We start from the raw sequence: 24,842 nt of genomic DNA on the forward strand, positions 1-24,842 counted from the left end.
ATGCCTAGTACGAGGTGAGCTGGAGCTCCGCCTAATAAACGCTTATAAAAGTTGTAATTCGTGTTTTAAACGTTATCTACTTGTTGCTACATGTTCCGTAAATATTCCACTCATCCCGTGTACATTGTGTTCGGATCCAAGATCACTAACCCACTTTGTATTAGTTTAGTCTGGGAGAAAGTAGGCTAATGCTAGCTCCTGTACAGCTAGCTACTAGCTCCTGTTAGCTCTCTCTCCTCTCAGCTCCAGAGCTCCAGCTGACTGCAGTCAAGTTCTGTTCTGTTGATCAGCTGAAACCAAGCTGCTTCACACCAAACCCAGTGATGTGCATCTGATGTGTGGAACACAGGTATGGAGATGTTTGTGTCTGTTTGTTTTGAACACGTTGTTCTATGTGGAATGAAAGGCTGTGAGCCTAATAGCCTTCTAGCTAATCCACACCAGTTCAGCTATATAAGGTGAGTCTGGCTGGTGTGATTTGTTATTATAATAACACAACAGAGTTACATGTTGTTCTAAGGTCACTAAAGCCCTATTTGAATGATACTGTGTGATTATAATGTGTTTTATTTTCACATTTGTTATAGAAGTGAATATGGGTCATTTAATATTTTTGTTAAGATTGTTTATGGAATTTAATTTGTTTTTTTGCCAAACAGAATATAGGCTATACAGTATAATAGTGTAATTTGTAACACAGTATTTTCGGATGCCTATGAGGTGGAACCAAGCAACTGCACACCAAACCTAATGATTGTGCATCTGATGTGTCACACAGAGACCTCCAGTCAATGAGCCTGATACCCAGTACTGCCTCCTGCCTGATTCATGGTCTGGTTTTATTCTTAATCCCAGAGGGGAAACATGGTTTGCCACCAGAGCGAATACACAAACAAGAAACAATTACATACAGTACAAATGACACAACACAGTAAATAGAAGATAAGAAGAGAGCCTCTCAACACAGAGCTAGCGGTGTTTGTTAAAGAATTTAACCGCAGCAGGAACAAAGGACCTTCTCAATCGCTCAATAGAGCATAGAGGCATCAGAAACCTATCGCTAAATGAGCTTCGCAGAGCATCAAATATATTGTACAGAGGGTGGCCTTAAAAAAATGTGTGTTCAATTTAGTCCTAGTTCACTTGGCAATAATGATCTCCAAGGAATCAGGAGGGAGGCCAATCACTGAGCCAGCATTTTTAATGATTTAATTTATATGTTTTTTTGTCCGTGATGCTGCCCCCCCCCCCCCCCCCCCCAAGCACATAAAACAGGACACTAGCCAGGATACCTTGGTAGAACACATGAAGAAGTGACCTGCTGATATCAAAGGATCTAAGCTTCCTCAAATGAAAAGGCAGAGACTGGGCTTTCTTGAACACAGAATCTGTGTTCTTCTTCCAGTCCAGCTTGCTGTCCAGGTGGACACCAAGATACCTATAGAACTGGACTATCTCCATTTCTGCCCCCTAATGATGACAGGAGAGACATTCACCGTCTTCCTACTGAAGTTGATGACTAACTTTTTGATATTAAGTTAAAAAAAATTGGCATCACACCAGTGGACAAATCAATCAATTCACTCTCCTTTTTATAGGTTTGGTCATCACCTTTGTTGATGAGACGGATCAGAGCCGTATCATCTGAGAATTTCTGTATATGGCACATGGCCTCGCTGTGTCTGCAGTCCGCAGTAGGGCTGTCACGATTCGTCGACCCGGTCGACGAGTAAATGTAGTCGATTTGCATATTCATGATCAACGCGTCGTATTGTTAATTGTATGTGCCTTTTGCGTTGGAAATGGCAGACGTTCAAAGTCATAACATGCGAAACGTGTAATCTAACCAATGCACAGTGAATCACGTTCAAATAGAATTAACTTCTCTTAGACCACTATTTGTGATTCTGCCTAGAGCCAGGACTCGACAGTCACATAGCTTCCGTGTTTCGCTCCAGCTGGAAGCGAGGGGCTGAGCCGGATACCCACACTTTACAGTTTAGAAGCAGCTTGGCAGCTCTTAGGCCCTGCGTTCTACAGCCTGTGATAACTCCTGTTGGGAGTCGCGCTGTTTCTATGTAAACTCTGCGAGCAACGGGTCCAATAAATGCGTCTTTAACATGCTTTCTATCTTCGCCATTACTATATGCCAGTCGAGGTTAAATCAGTTTCATGGAGTTCTAATAGTGAGGAAAGGGGAGGTCTCCCTCTCTCTTTCTCTCTGTACGTTCAATGATGACGATGAAGTAGCAAAAATGTACACTATAAAAACGAACTTCATAGTTGATGATAATAAATATTTCACTTCATTAGCAAAAATATTATAACATCAGACATTAAGTCTCATAAGCTATTCTCCCTCTCGTGTGTGTGTGCATACATTTACTATATGCTACTCTTTTTCACATGGATTAGGCTAATTGGCTTTAACAATCCTGATTGCTGAGCCTATTTGATTCAAAAGGAAGATATTGATTTAAATATGTATATTATGTAGTGGGCACTTACATGGACACTTACATGGACTGGACATAATCCACCTACACTGTCACTTTAAGGACACGGGGCATTGTGGGTAGCGAGAGCGGCCATTTGAACTCTTGGCTTTTTTTGTGTGGTATCCACGCTATGCTAATAAATGATGCACACTGATGTGTGGTCAAAGAAACTTCACTCTTTCTGGTCGTGATTCCCCGTCTCCTACATTAGTGACCCTGACGTGATAGTACTTGGTATCATCCTCCGTTATTTTCTTTATTGCAAACTGCGCCTCCGCCTCAGGGCTCTACAGTGCGACCATATTGCTCGCATATGCCCCTAAAAATATGTGTGTGCGAACCTGAAAAATCAATTACTCGCACAGCGTGCGAATGCAGATTACAGCCTCATTCGTTCTTTTTTTTTCTCCGCTGCGAGAATCGTTAAAAAACTACAAGTCCCACAGTTCACAGCCGCATAAACGTTCCAATCACAGTAGAGTTTCCTGTGGTCACTCGACTGGAAACTGAAAGTAACGATCAGCGTCACTGTCTGAGTCAGACAATACAGCCATGTCGAAGCCCTTCATTTTTATTTTGCGCGAAAGATACCGGAGAATGAGAAGTCAGGCGAGGCAGCTCATGTTACAGAGGTGATGGTTAACGTTAACCAAGATACTGACCGGAGGGAAGACATACAAATTTAACGTGAATTGGCTAAACATTTTCCCATGGCTAGAGTTCGAAAACAATGTCATGTTTTGTAAATATTGCAAAGTAGGATCGATGCATTGCGATGCATTGTTACACCCCTACAACTGGCCCACTGTGTATGTGTGTACAGCTAACTTGGCTAGCGTTATCAACCGCAGAGGTGGGCAATAGGGTCCAGCTGCAGCGCCGGACGGCCAGAGTGCAAGCGGTGTGGCAATAGGGCCTAGCTGCAGCGCCGGACGGCCAGAGTGCAAGCGGTGTGACGTCGTAATTGGCAGAATCAACTGTCAATCAATGGTCTACCTGACACGCAAACTCATAAACTGTTTCTGTACCGGAGGTGTACAGTATTTCAATAGGCAACCCTGAAAGGATTATTTTTCTAGAAGAGCAACACTAGCTCCCCCCTCTACTGATGGCCCTGGTTGTAAAGCCAGTGTCTCCTTTTTGTTCAATGTCACTGCCTTTCTTATTAGGCCTAGTTGTTGGCTACAACTTTGCCACAGTAGGCATTAATCACTTAATTAATAGTTCAAATGTCTGTGTCCCATTACCGTTTGCACACGCAGATGATACACACACGCACACAGTGGGCCAGTGACTTTGGTGGTATGTGCTATTGCACAGATGTGTCCCGTTTGCACATGCACGCACAGTACAAATATACATTTATTTTTGAAAAAAACAAAAACTCTGTTACTTGAAATATTTTCACTGTGCTCCTAAATATTTTTGGGTGCTCCTAAATTTCTTTGTGTGCTCCTAAATTTTTTCATTTAGGAGCACCTGTGCCCCTAGTGAAAAAGGTTAGCGTAGAGCCCTGCGCCTGCACAAACCATGCAGTAGCTTGCGTTTCCCAGAACTCTGGCAATTTCAGCACGACTGCTGCTTCTATAAGTTTCAGCGCGACTGCCTGTTCCATTGTTCAATCGTCCTTGAAAGCGTCCAAGAACGTCAGGTTCACCAATGTAGGAGACGGGAAATCACGACCAGAGAGAGTCACGAGAGAATCACGTTGTCGCTGTGCTGGGGACTAACACGGCAGCCAGAGTGGTGAGTCTACTCACAAACCCTCCGGCGCACGGCAAGTATGGCACGCTGAAGGTACACTTGTTGAAGTGTTTTGAACTGTCTGAGGTGGACCGAGCTAACCGGCTGTTTTCATTGCAAGGTCTGGGCGACAGTAAATCGTCCGAGCTTATGGATAGGATGCTGGCGTTGATGGGAGAGCATGAGCCCAACCACTTTCTCTTCAGACAGCTGTTCTTACGCCAGTTACCGGCTCAGGTAAGGGCTGCCTTGGCCAACACAACAATAAATGACTGCCGTATGTTAGCCGCGGAGGCGGATAAGTTATTTTTGGCCAGCCAACAACAACACTGTACGGCCGTGTTCTACCATGACCAACCCTCTTCCTCTCACCATGGGGATTATACCGTCGCTGCTGCGGTGGCAGCCCCTCGCCAGCGAGGGAGAGACACTGGCTGGTGTTTTTTTTCACACAAAGTATGGAGCCAGGGCTAACCATGCCGTCCCCCATGTACTTACAAGGGGCCGGGAAACGCCCGGGCTGGCGCTCAACAGTGGCCATGAGCGTTGGTGGGGCCGGCAGGCTACTGTTTATTCGGGACACCATCTCAGGCAGGCGTTTCATGTGCGACACAGGGGCACAGAGAAGCGTGCTGCCTGCGTCAAGGGTGGACATGGGCTCCCTATGGAAGCTGCCAATGGTACTACAATCCGCACGTATGGCAGTAGGCTAGTGGAGCTGTGTTTTGGTGAGCGGCGGTTAAGCTGGGACTTCATCACTGCTGATGTGTCTGTGCCCCTGCTGGGTGCTGATTTTCTGTGTGCTTATGGATTGTTGGTGGATGTCAGGAACAATCGCTTGATCGACGCCACCACCTTTTGTTCATTTGAATGTACTGTCGTGTCGGGGCAGCGCCTCCTGTGGGTTTGTCTAACATGTTGTCTGTTACAGATGAGTTTCACCAGCTACTAGCTGAGTTCCCTGTCCTTACCCAGCCCACTTTCTCGTCCTCCACCAGTAAGCACGGTGTGGAGCATCACATCGCTACGGCAGGTGCGCCAGTCTACTCCCGGGCTCGGTGCCTAGATCCTGCCAAGCTGGCCGTTGCCAAGGCAGAGTTCTCCAACATGGAGAACCTGGGTATTATCAGTCGTTCTGACAGCCCATGGGCCTCACCCCTTCACATTGTCCCCAAGGCTGCTGGCGGGTGGCGCCCGTGTGGTGATTACCGCCGCCTTAACGAGGTAACTACACCGGACCGATACCCGGTTCCACATATTCAGGATTTTTCCACCCACCTGGCCCGGAAACTCATATTTTCAAAAATAGATTTAGTTCGAGGATACCACCAGGTGCCGGTCCACCCAGCGGACATCCCTAAGACGGCGGTGATTACTCCCTTTGGTTTATTTGAGTTCTTGCGCATGCCACTTGGGCTTAAAAAGGCAGCACAGATATTCCAGCGCTTGATGGACTCTGTGTTACGGGACCTGCCTTTTTTGTTTGTCTACCTAGATGACATCTTAGTCGCCAGTACCACCAGGGCAGAGCACTTGTCCCATCTCGGGACCCTTTTCCACCGACTCAGTCAGCATGGGCTCATAGTTAACCCAGCTAAATGTCAGTTTGGGCTGTGTGGGATCGATTTCCTCGGGCACCACGTCACCAAAGATGGGGCAGTTCCCCTCCCATCTAAGGTTGACGCCATAGCAAATTTTGCACTGCCACCCACCATCAAGGCTCTGCAAGAGTTCCTTGGCATGGTACATTTTTACCATCGGTTTGTCCCCCGGGCTGCTCGGCTAATGCGACCTCTGTACGAGGCTCTCGGGGGTAAAATCGCCAAACATGTGGTGGACTGGACGGACGAGAGACTCAAGGCGTTTGTCGATACTTAAACCGCCCTGGCCAATGCAACCAGGCTGGCACACCCACTTCCCAACGCCCCTGTTGCCATCACCACTGATGCTTCAGACTATGCTGTTGGAGCGGTATACGAACAGTGGGTGAGTGGGGCTTGGCAGCCACTGGTGTTTTTTAGCCGGCAGCTTCGACCTAATGAGTGCAAATATAGCACTTTTGATAGGGAGCTCCTCGCCCTCTATCTGGCCATATGGTATTTCCGTTCCCTGCTGGAGGCTCGTTCGTTCACGGCGTTTGTAGACCACAAGCCACTCACTTTTGCTATGGCTAAAGTGACTGAGCCATGGTCTGCCCGTCGGCAGAGGCATCTGTCATATATCTCGGAGTTTACTATGGATATTCAGCACGTCGCAGGCAGGGACAATCTAGTGGCAGACTGTCTCTCTCGGGCCTTGGTCGGGGCCGTCCATGTTGGTTTAGACTATGCACGCATGGCCTCAGACCAGGTTTCCGACCTGGACGTTCAGGCCTACAGGACAGCCATCACAGCACTCAGGCTGGAGGATGTGGCATTTAATGAGGCTAACGGCACACTCCTGTGCGACGTTTCCACGGGACGGCCGCAACCGGTTGTGCCCAGCAGTTGGATAAGTCATGTTTTTGACATCATACATGGTCTCTCTCACCCCGGAAACAGGGCATCTCAAAAACAGGTGGCAGCCAAGTTCATTTGGCATGGGCTGAAAAAGGATGTGAGCGGGTGGGTTAAGACCTGTGTGATGTGCCAGCGCGCTAAGGTACACCGCCACATTAAAGCTCCTTTGGCCCAGTTCTCCGTGCCCGAAAGGAGGTTTGACCATGTGAATGTGGACCTGGTGGGTCCATTACCCCCATCGCATGGTTTCACATACCTCCTCACGATGGTGGACAGAACCACTCGGTGGCCAGAGGCCGTTCCGCTGTCATCCACAACGTCCACTGATGTGGCTCGAGCGTTTATATATACGTGGGTGGCCCGGTTCGGTGCTCCGTCTGACCTTTCGTCGGACCGCGGACCTCAGTTCACCTCTGAGCTTTGGTCCGAGATTGCCAGAAACGTAGGCGTGAGACTGCACCGCACTACCGCTTATCACCCGCAGGCTAACGGTTTGTGTGAGCGGTTTCACCGGTCCATGAATACCTCTCTCCGAGCTACCCGTAGCGATGGTAGTTGGGTCGACAGGCTCCCATGGGTCATGTTGGGTCTCAGGACCGCCCCCAAGGAGGATCTCCAGTCATCGTCGGCTGCGCTGGTCTATGGCCAACCGCTGCGGGTCCCCGGGGAGTTTTTACCTGACACCACAGACCCCTGGTCTGCGACCCAACAGCGTGTTTCAAACTTGGAGAACGCTAGGGCATTTGTGCCGGTCCCCACCTTGCAGCATGGTTTGCCACATACTCGTGTTCCACCCGGCCTCCAGGCGACGGAATATGTGTTCATACGGCACGATGCCCACCGCGGATCCTTTCAACCCCCCTACGATGGCCCGTTTCGGGTCCTACAGACGGGAAGTAAGATCTTCGTGGTGGACATTGGCGGTAAACCGGAACATGTCTCGGTGGACCGGCTTAAGCCAGCTCACTTGGATGTGTATCACCCCGTGGCACTCGCTCAGCCCCCGCGGCGGGGGCAACCTCCCCGTGTTAAACCTCGTCACCCTAAATCACTTTTTGAAAATATGAGTCCCTCACCGCCCAATAGGCACCTTGCCCCTTGCCCTCCTCGCCACCGCAAGGCCCTAGGGGGTCCCACGGTAGCTCATATGCCGGCTCCAGTTGTTCGGAGCCGTTATGGTCGGGAGGTCCGTCTACCGACCCGTTTTTTGAGTTAGTAGGGTGAATTCTGGGGGGACATATGTAGTGGGCACCAGTGTTGGGAAAGTTCACTTTCTACATGAACTAGTTCAGTTCACAGTTCAACATTTTTAAAATGAACTAGTTCAGTTCATAGTTCATAATTCAAAATGTTGAACTAAAGTTCATGGTTTCAAAAATGAACTAATTTAGGTCTTTTTAGTTATTTTTTAATTTTTTTTTACTTACAGTTACTTACATTACAAAAACACACATTGGGACAAACAAAAAGAAAAACAAGCAAAAAGGAAAGCAGACCAAGACAGGCACTGTACAGTATTGCACTTGCCTCGAGCGCATTCACATGTAGACATACATATATTTATTTTTTCCTATCCTAGGTCTGTCCATACAATGGGGCACTGGGCCTTTAGAAGGATCCGATACATTTCAGCAGGAAAATAGTCTAATAGTGGGGCCCACACATCCTGAAAGGAAGCGTTGTTGACTCTATGCATTGCACAGTGTCTTTCATGGGGTAGGAGCACACCGAAGATCTCTCTATACCACATTTGTAAAAATGGAGGCTTATCCTTAATCCAGTTTATCAGAATGCATTTCCGGGCTGAAAGTAGAAGTTTATCAAATAGTTTGAATTGTAAACTCTTTTAAATGCATACGCCGACGTGACGTCTAGAGGTAGAGTCTGACTCCGACTGAGCGAGTGCTGCTGCTGCTGCAGCTCTTGGCTTCTGCGCGCAGATTCCTGTTCCACTGCTTGTTGTGAGGAGGAGTCTGATGACGTAGCAGGGGGTGACAGGCTGGTTGCCAGATCGGGTGGTTTTACGCATAATTTTTAAGCCTGTTTACAGTGTTTTAACTGAGTTTTCGGCTGAAATGCATTATGAAATATGGCACATCTTTGAACGCCGTTATAATAGAGTGCTGAGAATGAACGCACTTTTGAACTCCGTTACACAGGGCTGAGAATGAACGCGTTCTCAATTACGTTCATTTAGCGGATATACAGTACGTTCAGTTCAAGTTCGCCCAAAATACGAACGCGTTCATGAACGATCGTTCATTGAACGCGTTCAGGTACATCACTAGTGGGCACTTACATAGACACTTACATGGACTGGACATCTTCTTCTTTCATGTAACGTCAGAGGTCCAACTCCGTATCTTGTAGCCATGCCCTTAACTCTGGTCCCACATCAAAGAGGCTGGCTTCCGAGGGTGGTTTGTATAGGGGGCAGATGGTCAGGATGTGGTCAACAGTCTGCTCAGGGTCTCCACACTCACATGCAGCGCTGTCTGCCAGGCCCCACTTCTTTAATGATGCTTTAAAGCGACCAACCCCAGATCTTAAACAGTTCAGCAGAACCCATTGCCGGCGTGGAAGATCGTCTCCTGTGGCGCCATCTCCTGGATCCCAGATGTGGCGGTGGATACGGGTTGGCCCAGCACTCTCCCACTCTCTCTTCCAGCCTGCCGCCAGCCATCCATTTTTGGATAGGTCCTCAGTGGTGGAACGGAGCATCTCTTGTGCCACCTTGTTGTAGGGGTGGCGGGACTTGAGTCTGCTCATAGGTGCTGTTGTTGTTGTTGTTGTGGTGTTGTGTAGGATGTGCCAGTCATGCTTCACTGCCTTCCTTGCTAGGGCGAGAGTGGCAGCCTCTCGTCGTAGGCCAGCTGGTGCGATTCCTGCAAGGACTGGCAGCAGGAAGACTGGTGTAGCCTTCAGGCATCCAGTGATGATCCGGAGGGCGTTGTTAGTAGCCGCATCAACTTTTTTAACGTGTGGGCTTCTGCTCCAGACTGGGGCACAGTACTCTGCTGCCGAGAAGACCAGGGCTTGGGTGGATATCCGAAGGGTCTTGGCAGTGGCTCCCCAGGTTGTACCTGCGAGGCGTCGGATCAGCGCAACCCTTGATGTTGTCTTTGCCCTGACATCTTCGAGGTGTTGTTTGAAGGACAGTGTCCGGTCCAGACGCACGCCAAGGTATTTAGGGGCTTGCTGGGACTCCAGACGCTTGTGGTCAGCATATACCTCCAGTTCCCTCTTGGCGTCTCTGTTGCAGAGATGGTATGCTGCTGAAACGGTCTTGCTGGTGCTGAGCTATAGGCGCCACTTTTGTAGATAGGCTACTAGGATGTCCATGTCTTGGTTAAGACCGTCCTCCAGTGCCTTCCATGTGGGTCTTCTCAGCATGATGGCAAGATCGTCCGCATAGCCGTACTTTCTGGCTGCTGTGACTGGGAGATCGTAGATGTAAATATTAAACAGCATCGGAGAAAGGACTGACCCCTGTGGGACACCGTTCCTCAGTCTTCTGAGCCTGCTGCGCTGGCCATCGCTGGTGTGTAGGACAAAACTGCGGTTAGACAACATCTCCATGATAAACTTCACCATATGCCGATCAGGTACCATCCTCATCAGCTTCAGGTGGAGTCCACGGTGCCAGACAGTATCGTATGCGGCAGTCAGGTCCAGGTACACTACCCCTGCTTTCTCATTAGCCTGGAAGCTGTCCTCGATGTCTTGAGACAGTAGTGTTACCTGGTCCACTGTTGATCTACCACGTCGGAAACCGCCCTGTTCCTGTGGGAGCTGTGGGTCAATTACTGGCTCAATGCGGCTATGGATCATTCTTTCCAATATCTTAAATGGAACACAGAGCAGCGAGATGGGTCGATATGCCTTGGGGTCTTCCGCAGGTTTGTTTGGCTTTGGCAGGGCAATTACAGAAGCACGACGCCAGGTCTTGGGGATCTTGCACCTCTGATAGCATGCAGAGAAGAATGCACAGAGCCAGTCAGATGTTGTTGTGCTCTGGTGGGTGATAAACTCCGGGTGGATGTTGTCACGGCCTGGAGATTTGCCCGTCTTGAGCTTACTCATGGCCTCATCGAGTTCATCTGCTGTGAACTCTCCTGAGAGGTTAGAATCTACACTGGCCACCTTGGAGAGGGAAAACACCTCCTGTGTTATAATATGTATATTATGTAGTGGGCACTTACATGGACACTTACATGGACTGGACATAATACACCTACACTGTCACTTTAAGGACACAGGGCATTGTGGGTAGCGAGAGCGGCCATATGAACTCTTGGTTTGTTGTGGTATCCACGCTATGCTAATAAATGATGCACACTGATGTGTGGCCAAAGAAACTTCACTCTCTCTGGTCGTGATTTCCCGTCTCCTACAATAGTCTATATATAATTTTTTTTTATCGTATCCTATGCTGGCACAAGCACTACCATAGCGTGGAGTGGAGAGATAACACACAATACATATAATAATTCATGGAAATATACTGAAAAGCTATTTATGGCCGGTAATAATCTCTGGCTGTTTTTTTTTTTTTTTTTTTTTTAGGTCTAAAGCTAAAAAGGAGGATACACATTAAACATTTTGAAATATTCAATTGAAATAGATTTTTAGGGTAAATTAATGATTAATCAACTAATCGATAAAATAATCAACTGATTAATCGATAACAAAATAGTCGTTAGTGACAGCCCTAGTCTAGAGCCATATGAAATCCGTTTAATTTTTTTCCAAATTCCATTTTATTTTTTTCCAAATTCCGTTTTTTCCGTTTTAATATTTCAGAATTCTGTATTTTGCTTTGTACGCTCATTTTACCATCAGAAATAGTGTCTAATAAGTGGGAATGAATAAATGTCCACAATTTAATAAGATATAACAGTCCATTTAATAGGGCTGTCTTAAATACTTCGAAGCTTCGTTCGATGGGCATGGGATTCGAATATGAAAATAAATTTTGATTATTAAAAAATATAAAAATATAAATTATATATATTTCTTTTTGCAAAATCAACTCTGCCTCTCTTTGTTAATTACAACAAGCAATGCTGTTTGTTATTTAAGATGAGGTCGGACTGGGCACTGACAGATTTGTGTTCATTGTGCTGCTTTTATAAAGCCTCAAATGACGTCTTACAATATTTCATGAAAGCAAAGTGTTTTGTTTGTCTAAGATTTAAAAAGGTTTAAACTTTACAGCACTGACAAAGTTGAACAAAGTGCTGTACAAGAAAAAAAAGAATTATATTTTTTTATTTTTTTTTATTTACAGTTGATTCCATTTTTATTGCTCAATTCCGCGATTCCGTCCGCGATTCCGTGATCGCGGATTTCATATGGCTCTACCCTAGTCCGCAGTATAAAGTACAAAGAGGAAGGGAGCCAAAACTGGTCCCTGAGGGGCTCCAGTTTTTGTCCAGATGGCATCTGATACTATATCATCCAGCCTAACAAACTGAGGCAGAGGAACAAGATATTTCATGCACCAGGTGCTGGTTGAGTTATGCAGTTTAAACTGGATATTTTTCTTTGCTAGGATATGTGGCTGGATTGTATTGAAGGCGCTAGAAAAATACAACATAGTTGACTCCTACACTCTTCCTGTATGCAAATTGCAAGGGGTCTAAATAAGGTGCCACCTGCTCCCTGAGGTGGCCCAGCACAACCCTTTCAAAACACTTCATAATGTGGCATGTCAGAGCAATAGGGCTCAGGTTAGTGAGGCTCTTACGCACATTGTTCTTTTTAGGAATAGGGACAAGACATGATGTTAACCACATTGCAGGAAAAACAGGTGAAGACAGAGAGAGAGAAAAGAATGAAAAACATGGCACAACTGGTCAGCACAGACCTTAAGGGTGCAACGTGGATAAATACCATCAGGCCTAGGGCCCTGTTTACCTTGATGGACGTTAGGGTTACTGGTCAGCACAGACCTTGAGGGTGCAGGATAAATACCATCAGGCCCAGGGCCCTGTTTACCTTGATGGAGGTTAGGGTTACTGGTCACACAGACCTTAACACTTTTGAGTGCCACGGACGAGAAATCTCGTTATTTCATGCCAACCGTTGAGTGCCACCCAACGAGAGATCAAGTTTTTAAGCGTTATTTTTTATTAACGATTTCCATTCATATTTCATCAATCTAGCCTCACGTTTGGTCTGCAACTCTCTCTGAGCTCCATTGGGAAAATACCGCCCCCTATCGTCTATACCTCTGGTACTGCAGCCTTTGGAATGGACTCAATGAAAACGGATGGGGGAAAAAATCCGGAATCCACATTTTACTTCTCAGCCATGTAACTTGAGCCGATCGGATTCATTGTGGCCCATCAGAACAGCGTGGAATCTGTGTTTCGACCACCCAGCGTTGGATCAATAAACACGATCGATATTTGGAATGGTGATCAGGAATTGGAATAACCTTTTTGGAGAACATCTGATCTGAGGTAAGGAATCTATTTTACCAGTCTTGGAGTCATCAGAACTGTTTTCACCTATAGCCTATATCAGCGTGTGTGTGTGCTGATCAGGAAATGGATAATCGATTTTTCAGCCCGCTTCTATAGCGTGCATAAGTACACATATACTATCGATAATCTAGCGTTTATTTGAAAACGATTCATAAATAGGCCGAAAAATTACGATGTGTTTTGTGTATTCCAGTAAAACGCGATTCCTGCAGAACCTTTTTTTTCTGAACGTTTAAAAAAAACGAGGGTTTTTCAAAATGGTATAAAACGGAAATGAAACTATTAAAAAAAAATAAAAAAAAATATGTTTAGACAATATTGACTGCAAACAAGTCATTGACAAGCGACGGTCGTGTTAGACACACAGCTATAATTTAAGACATAGTTTATGCGTTCGCAAATATGAGAGCTCTATCATTGAAGTGGGTGGTGGCACTCAACGGGGTTCCGGGGCACCGGACCCGTGGCAATCAAAAGTGTTAAGGGTGCAGGATAAATACCATCAGGCCAGGGATAGGAAATGTCCATTGTGTTAAATTGCGCAACAACCCCGAAGCGAGGCTTCGGACGTCATCACACACGTCACCGATACGCGCCTCGATACACGCTCCACTTAAATATTTAAATATGCCTAGGATTACTCGACACAAGCATCGATGCCTCACTTCAAATTACACATCAAAGGTACATTAGGTTCATATCCACCTCTCCGTTTTGTTACAGTAACATCTGCTTTTATTCATCTACTGACCTGTTGGGCGTTTCTGCCACTTTTCCATCCAGACTGGGCCTTGACCAGAGGTAGCTGGAGCAGCTAACAAGCTAAGCTGCTATGCTAATGCTACACCACGCTACTAAAACGTTATGAGTTTAGGTCAGACACTGGTGCGACTCTCTGTATAGAGAGAGACATGTGCGTTTATTCAGCTTGTTACTAATAATGACTCTCTGTATAGAGAGAGACATGTGCGTTTATTCAGCTTGTTACTAATAATGACCGAACATCTCAACTGTTGAGCGTTTCAGCCACTGTGCCAGCTTGCTTGCTGTTGCTGTGGCCTGGTGTTTTGAAAGCGCTCCTGTCCTTACCGAGCGGTTGATTGATTGATTGAACATTTTATTAACAGATTGCAGAATGGGTACAATACAGTACAGCTCAATACACACAACTGTTAAGGGGATGCAGACCAGAGAAAGAATTTTCGTCTTGTTTACATCAGGGTCCCCCATTTTCAATTCATGATAAATGGAATGATACACTTGATAAAAACAAGTTTATCGCGAAAACTTTGTTGCGTTGAAAGCTAGCTTATCGTTATCTAAAAGATAAAAACAGCAGTTTGTGCATTTCCAAATTGTGCCAACAATATGTCGCCCACTTTGTGTAGCGATCATAGGCTAGTATTGATATGGACAGACCTGCTGCAGACAGAGTGGAGGTAATGTAATTATTACAGATGGTAACTGACTGTTTTTTTATTTTATAACTCTTTATTTTTGTTAATTTTCCTCTTTTTTTCTTTCCAAAGTCCTTTTTTACATCATTTTCACATAGACATTCTCCATTTCCTTTTCACAGTCACTCTTTCACATTTTCAGTTAGACACCTTTCTTTTGCAGTGTGGTTTCCCGTGTTTGCATTGATGTCTTACCCATTTTTTCCAGCATTCATTAACAAGTTTCAAGTTTCTTTAATAGTTGTCATACAGAAGTACAGAATACTTTCATACAAAATGCTTCTTACTGTTACGCTCCAGAGACTGTGCTAGACAAGATAGTATCAAATAACATAGTATAGCATGTAAATTAGAAGTAGAAAATGAGGTCACAGTGTTCAGTATAGACATATGTACAATGTTTGATGCAGAATAGACGTAACTGAGTTACCATATAATATACAATACTATGCAATACTAATACTAATACAGTACTATGTACAATAACTTTTACATAAGCATTATACAGTTCACAATAATAATATGACAACCACCACCACAGGACAGACAAGACAGACAGGACTCACGGGACAGGACAGTGTTGTATGGTGGGGGGGGGGGGGGAAGCTGTATTTTGCTCTTGGTATGTCGGGTCTGTTTTGATTGTGCCCTGGCAGTCTTTAATCATCTAACGGCTCATATGTTGTCCATTCGACCAGCGTCTGTCGTATGTCTTGGCCTTCATTCTCAACAGGAATGTCATTTCTTCCATATCGCTTATCTCCTCCACTATTCTCCTCCATGTCTCTTTGTCTGGAGCAGCTTCTTTGAGCCAGCTCCTTGTGATGGCCTTCTTACCAGCTATTGTCATGATTTTGAACAGGTACAAGTCTTCATTGTGTATGGTCTCCTCTGTGATCAAACCCAGGTATATCAACTGGGGTTCCATGGGGAATTCATAGCTAAGAATTAGGGATGCACCGATATGAAAATTGGCCACCGATACCGATTGTTCAACTAACACAATCGGCCGATACCGATATTTGTGGCAAAAAAAAAAGGATTTGTAATTTATATATATATATATATATATATATATATATATATATATATATATATATATATATATATATATATATTTTTAAATGAAACTACTGTATATTTGTATGTGTGTTTGTATTTGTAGGCCTCTTTACTTACTTAAAAAAAGGAAACATCAAGAAATATGTTTATGGTATTAATTCCACCATGCCATGTAGCACTATCCCTCTCCCAGTATGGTCTGGCGGGAATGGCGACCTGCAGCTGGATACTATTGTCTCAACCAGAGCTCTCAACCAATGCAATAGAACAATTTTGATTGACAGTCGATTCGGCCAATTACGTCACACCGCTAGCACCCACCTCCTGCTGTTCTTACCACCAATCGGCAAGCGTTTATTCATTTTCTACTTCCGGGCATGCCGCCATTGATCTGCTTGCGAGAACCACAACAAGCTTACCGTAGCTAATACGTTAGCTGCCCGCCGACCAGCGCTCCACAGGATTACCAAACGAGGCATGATTTTACTGCAACGAATGTTATAATAAAATAAAGCCTTTCTATACATTTGTCTGATTGAAAACTTTATTAACAGATTGCAGAATGGATTGGGTACAACTATCGGGGCTCTATGAGCAACGGAAGGAACTGAGCTATTAGTTCGGGTAAATACTATGCTTATGTTATTGAACGTGTAACACTAACTATATAACGTTAATGCCACAAAACGAATGTTTGTGTCATTTTAACAGCAGATACTTTCTTAAATGCCATCTTCCCGAGAGAGGGGTGTTGACGGGGAGCTGTGATGGGTTCGCTTGGTTGTGTTATTAGCATTGAACAGCTAACCGAAAGCTAGCGTTAACTAACGTTAAAGGTTTAGCCATAACGTTACCTTGGTTAAAGTTGGGGCTATTCATAATCCAGCAATAATGGCTGCAGACCTGCAAGCAAAGTACAGCAAGTTGGAAAAGGAGTATTCCAACGTAAATCACATTTTCACCAGTAACGTTAGTCTTCCATCTCCCGGTAGCTCATGCTAGCTAACCTAGCTCATGTTAGCGTCATCACTGAGCGACCACCTCGCGTACACAATTAATGACATGTTGCGGACAGCCATATCGGTGACAATATTTAGCTTTTAGTGCCAAATGATAAGAGTCTGAAGCGGAGTCTCAAAAGAGAATGTTGAATATTTAGTAGTAACTTTGATGCAGTAGCTTGTGTGTGTGTGGGGGACTGGGGGCGGCGCCGTTGTGCAGGACGCAACTGAACTTATCGGCTACTGCCATCGGCACATTCGAGCTTATCGGCCGATAGGCCGATTGCAGTCAACAAGGCACTTATCGGCCGATACCGATACCCGACCGATACATCGGAGCACCCCTACTAAGAATTCTGTACATTTCCTGTGTAACACTCTTCCAAAATGGTTGCACTTTATCACATAACCAAATATATGTGTGAGTGGTTGGCATTCATCTGTCCACACTGTCTCCAGCAGGGTTGTTGCCCTTTTAATTGTTTACTCTTAATTTGCGGTGTGATTACAAATCTCATCACATTTTTCCAACCGAATTCTCTCCATCCTCTCTAGAGCTAGTGGATGAGTGTTGTGTCTCACATATAGAATGCCAATCATCCTCCGTCAAGATTATACTCGGTTCACTTTCCCATTTCTTCTTCACATTATATGAATCACAGTTGTTGCGAACTTGTAAACTTTTGTACATTTCCGATACTATTTTCACCGGAGTTCGCGAATACGCCAGCTCCATCATTCCCACCACCCATTACCTTCTACCGATATCCTACTCTTGATTTCTGTATCATAGAAGTGTCGCAGTTGTAGATATCTAAACAAATTGTCATTACCCAAATCAAATTTTTTCTTAAATTGCTCAAAAGACACGAAGTTGTGGTCCTCTAAAAGTGTAAGTCTCGTCAAAAGTGGCGTCCAGTGACCCCGGGCCAAAACCGGGGGTCTGGGAAGGCCAAATCAGAAGTCTACTGATTTATATTTCCTGACCACCTCTTTCCAAACCGCTGTGTGTTCTTTCCCCCCCAGTCTGGCCTGTGGTTGAACTCGCTCTAGGTGTGTCTCTATGTCCTTCCACCTGGCCCTGTATGTTCTTGAGCACCAGTAAACGGCGTACCTCAGCTGGGCTGCGTAACTGACTGTTTTAAATGACAATACGCATTAAGCATTCATTGTGTATAGTGCTGTGCATTGTTATGTCCATGGAGCGAGACATAATCAAATCGGTAGTGTGTGTGACTCCACGCAATATCTTGTTATTGTCATGCGCTTTAACACATTCGGGGGCCATTGGCGGCCGTCTAATCTCACGCTAAACAGCCAGCATTTCAAAACAGACTTGCATTGTATGTGAGGTTTGTAGAGCTAAATCTATACTTTATAGTATTGCTATCTGTCCTTTCTCATTGTCAATTGAGACCATAAACCGTCCCTTCAAAATGGCTTAAAGAAATAATTTTTTCATCAATACGTTCTCATTTTATAGCCTTGTGAATATAAGCGTTATATGGGATTTGGACTAGTATATTTCCTGGAAGGCGAGATACAGGGCGCTAAGCTAATAACATTAAAGGGGAACTATCTTATAAATGGCCTTTTTGAGTGTTTAGCATTGTTTCCTAGCTATGTGAACTTATATTAATATGATCTATGTCTCAAAATTCTCATATTGGCGCATTCTTCCAATTCTCCTCTCACAATATTCACCCTCATTGAACTGAGTCATTTGAAAATGTGCGCGATATGTGATGTCAGAAAGACACCGCTGCATGATAATGTTCAGGCGGCACCGGCACGGCGCAGTGGTTTAGGAGCCCAGGCTCAAAACGGCTCGAGATCTTGAGGTAGAAAAATGCTGTTTTTGAGGACTTGATTAGAAATACAAAACAATGAATAAAAAAAATATATATATTACAGAGGTGTTCCATAGACTCACAGGAATTGTGTAAAAGTGCCCAAATAGTGAAAGAAATAGTAAAATAGTTCCCCTTTAAATCGAACAGCGTTTCGGCACTACAGAAGCTAGAGCTAAAACGCAAAATGCATATTGTCGGTATTCATGGTCCACCATGAATGCATGAAAGGGGGGGGCGGGGGACGTCGTTTCTGATTATTGATTACCAATAACCGTGTTAGCCTCAGTAGCCACATTCGCTGACCGGGTGGTTGGCTATCAAAGCAAGGCCTGATCAGCATGTAATTTACGTGAAAAAGATCTTACCGTGGGCCGGTTCGGTCCCCAAAAGGATTTCCCAGTTATCGATCGCCATCTGGTAGATCGATATGTCCATTGGCTGATGATATATTCCTTTACTGCATAGTGAATTCGGCGTCGCAAAAGGTATTCCAAGCTACAGGCTACACGTATAGAATCCAGCTAACAGTAAACTCCATTGAAAGTAAAAAAAAAAAAAGTGCACCGTTCTGCCACAGGGAACACTGCATTATCGAGACAGCGCCCCTAAGAGGATATGGCCGGTAATGCACTTTTCAGAATTCGAAGAGTAGGGTACTTCTGCAGTGCCGCTCGGTGACATTGAGTAGGTTATTAAAATGGAATAAAAGCCAATACAACCTTGCCACGGACATGTCCGTGGTTGGCCCTTTAAGCATGGCGCCGAAACACGGACATCTCCGTGGTCGGGCGGGAATGTGTTAAGATGCATTCTAAACATTGATTTCCCAATAGATTTTTTGAGTAATTCATGCGAGTACCGGTACTTGATAGAGTTGTGCCGATACCGATACCAGCAGGGTTAGAAATTAACGGCGGCTTGGGGCAATAATGCCCTTGAAAATGGACAAACTGCCCTCGACAGTTTACTAATTATATATATATATTTATCCGGTAATGGAGCGTCTGTGTATCGTACGGTTCAGAATTCAGATGATCTCTGGATCTCCGGATCTCCTCTCTGGTAAACAAGAATACCCTGAAGACTCTAGCAGGAGCACTCATTCAAGGGTACTATGACTATGCTTGCACCTTATGGTACCAAAGCACCTCAAAGGCACTAAAAAACAAATTACAAACATCTCAAAACAAGCTAGTCAGACTACTGCTTGACCTGACTCCTAGAACCCACCTCACCCCTGCCCACTTTGACAACCTAGGATGGCTTAGAGTAGACGACAGAGTACAGCAACTTGCAATGGGCCTGGTCTACAAGATACACTATGCGACCAAGGTACCCATGTACATGTCAAAATACTTCCCAAAGGTCAGTGAATACCACGATCACAACACCAGAGGGAGCTCCACAAATCATGTTAAACACCGATTCGGCTCAAACAAGGGACTAAACACGTTTCGCAATTATGCCACATCAATGTGGAACGCCCTACCCAAAGCTGTAAAGCAGTGGTCACTAACCTTTTTAAGCCCAAGATCACTTTTTTTTTGGTGAAGGCAAGATCTACCTATTGAAGCGTTGAGAGAAAAAGACAGCCAAGATTGTACTTTAAACTAAATGACTTTTATTTGCCTGTATTCTAATTACATGCAATGCTTTGGTCCAACATTAAAACGTCAAAGTAGAACTATTATGTACTTTCTCAGTCAGTGCTAAGTGCAGTCATCTTATGCAGCATCACTTTTCACATAAAAACAAAAGTAGAACTGTAATGTGGACTTTCTCATATTATTAACATTGACAAACATATTTACAATTAGCATTTTATAAAGTAGAACTGTAATGTGTACTTTCTCAGTCAGTGCTAAGTGCAGCATTTTTTTTCTTTTTTTTTTCTTTTTTTTCATGGAAAGATCTACAGGGACAGTCTCAAAGATCGACGGGTTGGTGACCACTGCTGTAAAGGAATGTGAATCACTACCCACTTTCAAAAACACTCTCAAAAAACACCTACGGGAGACTGCAATTCGAAACTGGCCCCTACAAATGTCCTAACCCAGTTGCACAGTAAATTACCAAGTATGGCTTTGTCAGTATTCCAATGTACAGTGTACAGTGTCCCCCCCTACCCAACCCCCCCCCCACCTCCAATGTACAGCCCCCACCCACCCCCACCCCACCCACCCAACCTCCTCCAATGTACAGTTTCTACGTCAAATGTATATACACTCTTTTTCTGGACACTTTTGTATCACAAACGGTACTCTATTTGCAAATCTGATATGTCATAAATGTATAGATGTAGCAGTACTGTCTATCTGTATGTCATGTATGTCATATATGTTATGATGATGAATTGAAAATGGGGGACCCTGATGTAAACAAGACGAAAGTCTTTCTCTGGTCTGCATCCCCTTAACAATTGTATGTATTGAGCTGTACTGTACTGTACCCATTCTGCAATCTGTTAATAAACTTTTCAATCAATCAATCAATCAATCAATGACGCGCAAATAAAAAAAATCTTTTGGCGGAGCCGGGAGAGGTGATCACTGGCTGCAGGCAGTAGCAGCAGCAGCAGCAGCACTGCAGCCAGGTGCTAGTCAGTTTGTGTAAAAATTGCAAGCACAATATAAATCAATCTTCATTACGACTTTAAAAACATAGCCATTAACATTACATAGGCCTACACACATCTTGCCATAGCGTTAGCAGTTTGTACAACACAACGCAATGTTTTAACTATAGTAGCCCGCATAGTCAATGAAATGTTACCGTAGCTACTAGCTAGCAGAGGAGGAAATAGGAGTCTGAGAGGCGGGGTGTTTAAAGACAATGATAGGCATTTATTCAACATCCAAGAAGGCTAACATACAACTGTTTTACTAACTCCAACCGGGACTATTGCCGCTTTCCCACTGCATGCCATCACCTCCTAACGTTGGCGGAGAGCGTTGATAACATTGCCTAAGCAGTCCGTGGGGACCCGGCGCCAACCCATAGATAGTTCCAACTCACCGAATTACGTAATCCACCACAGTTGCACTCAATATTTAAATAATGTTAGTCTAAATAAATGTAGACAGATACATAATAATTTCAAGCAGAAAACTAATCTTTCCATTAACACTTTAACTGCCGGAGGTTAAATTCATGATATACCATCCGTTGCCAGCTCTATTTAACATGGAGAAGTTCCCCTTCTTTGCAGGGCTATAACTTTTTAAATTCTATTGCTAGATTGCCATTATTAGGGCCCATTCAATGTCCTATATGTATTGTTCATGGTGTAGCAACGTTAAACTTTTTCATTCACATATTCATACTAAAATATGTTCTAAAGTATAAGTATGTTTTCATCTCTTTCTGCAGCTTTCTCCAGAACGTGATTTATAGCTCCAAATGCATTATATTGATGATGAAATACAGTTTGATAGCGATCTGTGCCAGATAATAAATTTCAACTGGACGTGGTTCTAGAAGTTACTACACGTCATCTGATGTTGACCGGATGGGCGAGGGGGCGTTTATAATTCCGTGGGCAGCGTTATACCATTCATCTAATGTGGGTCATATGTTCATCATAGCAGTTAGTATATTAGACATTAGAAAATAAGGCTGAATCTTACCGTGGCTTCCTCGCGCCGCTGGCAGATGATCGTGGAACAGAATTTTTTCCATTATGGGATGTCGAAATACCCGATCCATTTCCAGGTTGTATAATAGTATATACGTCCAAATCATGTTGTTTTTTCGAGTTATTTGCACCGATCGATGTTCACTGTGTGAAGACAGAGTCTCTCTAGCATTAGCGAGTGGTCGGACCCCATATGGAGTGAGTCCTGCCGGGTTAAAGGTTGACATCCGGTTTCGATCTGCCGATCGGCCACCAGATGGCGCTCTTGAACCGCTAGAGGGTTGAGAGGAGCTTTTCAGTGTGTGTCAAGGCTCCGGATGGGAAATATGATTCCGATCACAGATTTTTGAAATATTGATATCAAAGACGAGTTACGGCGTCCTCGGCAACTTGAGCATGGCTAGGAAAGACGCCGAAACACGTTTCCGGCAGTTAAAGTGTTAAGAACTGACAATCAGGGAATTTAAACATGGTTGACATTGTTTTTTTGTGTTTATATTAAAGAAAGGAAAGTCTAGTGCTGGCTGAGCATATTGTTTGTTTGCACTAAGTTAATACTTTGACAAATGTAGCCTATATCTTTCAGTCAGTTCGGTCTTTGTGTGCCAAACATTATTTAAGGCTGTAAACACTGTAAACCTTTTTTTTATTTATTTTTTTAATAAATGAGAAGCATGTTTAGATTTTAGTGTTACATTTTTTTTAATAAAAATTAACGTATATCGAACCAAACCGAAAACCGTGACCCCAAAACCGTGATACGAACCGAACCGTCCATTTTGTGAACCGTCCCACCCCTACCGTTTATCATAAAAATTCAGTGCCCCCGAAATACAAAAAAAAACGAAAATCAATTAAGGGGGGCAAAAAAAGCCCTTGGATTTATTTTTTTTATTTCTAACCCCGGATACCAGTATCGGAAATGGCGCCGATACTGCCTAAAATGCTGGTATCGGTATCAGCGAGTACCCTCTAATTCTGCGCTCCGATACCATATGACGTAATTTATCAACAACACTGCGGTCTGCTGAGTGAGCATTATAAAACAAACGTGTTTTTAACCGACCGTGAATTAAAGTGTCAATGCCATTTGTCATTTTAACAGAGCGCTGTTGACGGGGAGCTCTGATGGGTTCGCTTGGTGGTGTTATTAGCATTGAACAGCTAACCGAAAGCTAGCGTTAACTAACGTAAACGTTTTAGCTTTAACGTTACCTTGGCTAAAGTTGGGGCTATTCATAATCCAGCAATAATGGCTGCAGACCTGCAAGTTGGCAAAGGAGTATTCCAAGGTGAATCACATTTTCACCAGTAACGTTAGTCTTTCCATCTACCGGTAGCTCATGCTAGCTAACCTAGCTCACGTTAACGTCGTCACTGATCGACCACCTCGCCTACACAATTAATCACATGTTGCGGACAGCCATATCGGTGACAATGTTTAGCTTTTAGTGCCAAATGATAAGAGTCTGAGGCGGAGTCTCAAAAGAGAATGTTGAATATTTATTGTGCAAAAATCCCAACAGAGCCTCTGCTACTTAACACTTTGAGTGCCATGCCTGGTCCTTGCTTCAAGGTCATCCAGCCTACTCTCTCCTCTGGAAAGCCGGGCCTTGGTTTATGATGAACCAATGGTTTATTTGTTGGACCAGTGGTTTGGTTGTCACATTGTTTTATGACTGTACCAATGGTTGGACCAGTGGTTTGGTTGTCGCATTGTTTTATGACTTAAAACCTTTCCTGGTTTATAAGTGAACCAGTGGTTTATTTGTCACACTGGTTTAACCAGTGGTTTTTGACTGAACCATGGTTTTTGACTGAACGAGTGGTTTTTGACTGATATATGGTCCTATATATCCCATATGGTTTTTGACTGTTCGGATCTTTCAAACATTTTCATTTGAATCCCTCCGAAAGGGTCTGACAGGCACCACACAATGGATGACTCAATGGTTGGTCATTGGTTTGTTTATTTTAAACAGACCAGTTGAGATGTTTTCCCACAATACAGATGACCACAGTTATATATAGTTTCTTTCTTTAGATAACCATAGCTTAACTGTCCATAGGTTATAGTTACGACTTCCACAGATAACTGTCCATAGATAGTTATAATTTTCACAGTTTACCATAGGTCAAAAACCTGTGAAACAGAACAAAATGCACAGTAGCATACACATTAATTAAGCATAATATGAATAGTTATATTATATATATATTAATATACTATCAATACTACTATTGAATATACATACACTGTAACTGAGGGGTACAATTCCCTGACTGTATTACTAGATATGATACTTACTACCACTACCTTTGTACTTAATATTCGGCCACCCAGTACACGGCATAAATATATTATCATGAACACTCTCACGTAGATGAAACGGATCCAACACAAATGTACGAATTAGAAACAGGTCTTTATTTCCTACACAGCGATGGTGTGTAGAATAAGCACTTAATCACTTAATTACATTTATGAATTGAAATAGTATGCACTTTTATGGCAAGGAGTATTCGTCGGTATATCAATAGATAATGTCCAATCTCTGAAGGCGCAGGTGGTAAATATACGACCTGGAATAGTTAAGGAATAACA

This window comes from Notolepis coatsorum (assembly GCF_963971535.1).
Source record: "Notolepis coatsorum genome assembly, chromosome: 11".
Lineage (NCBI taxonomy): Eukaryota > Metazoa > Chordata > Actinopteri > Aulopiformes > Paralepididae > Notolepis > Notolepis coatsorum.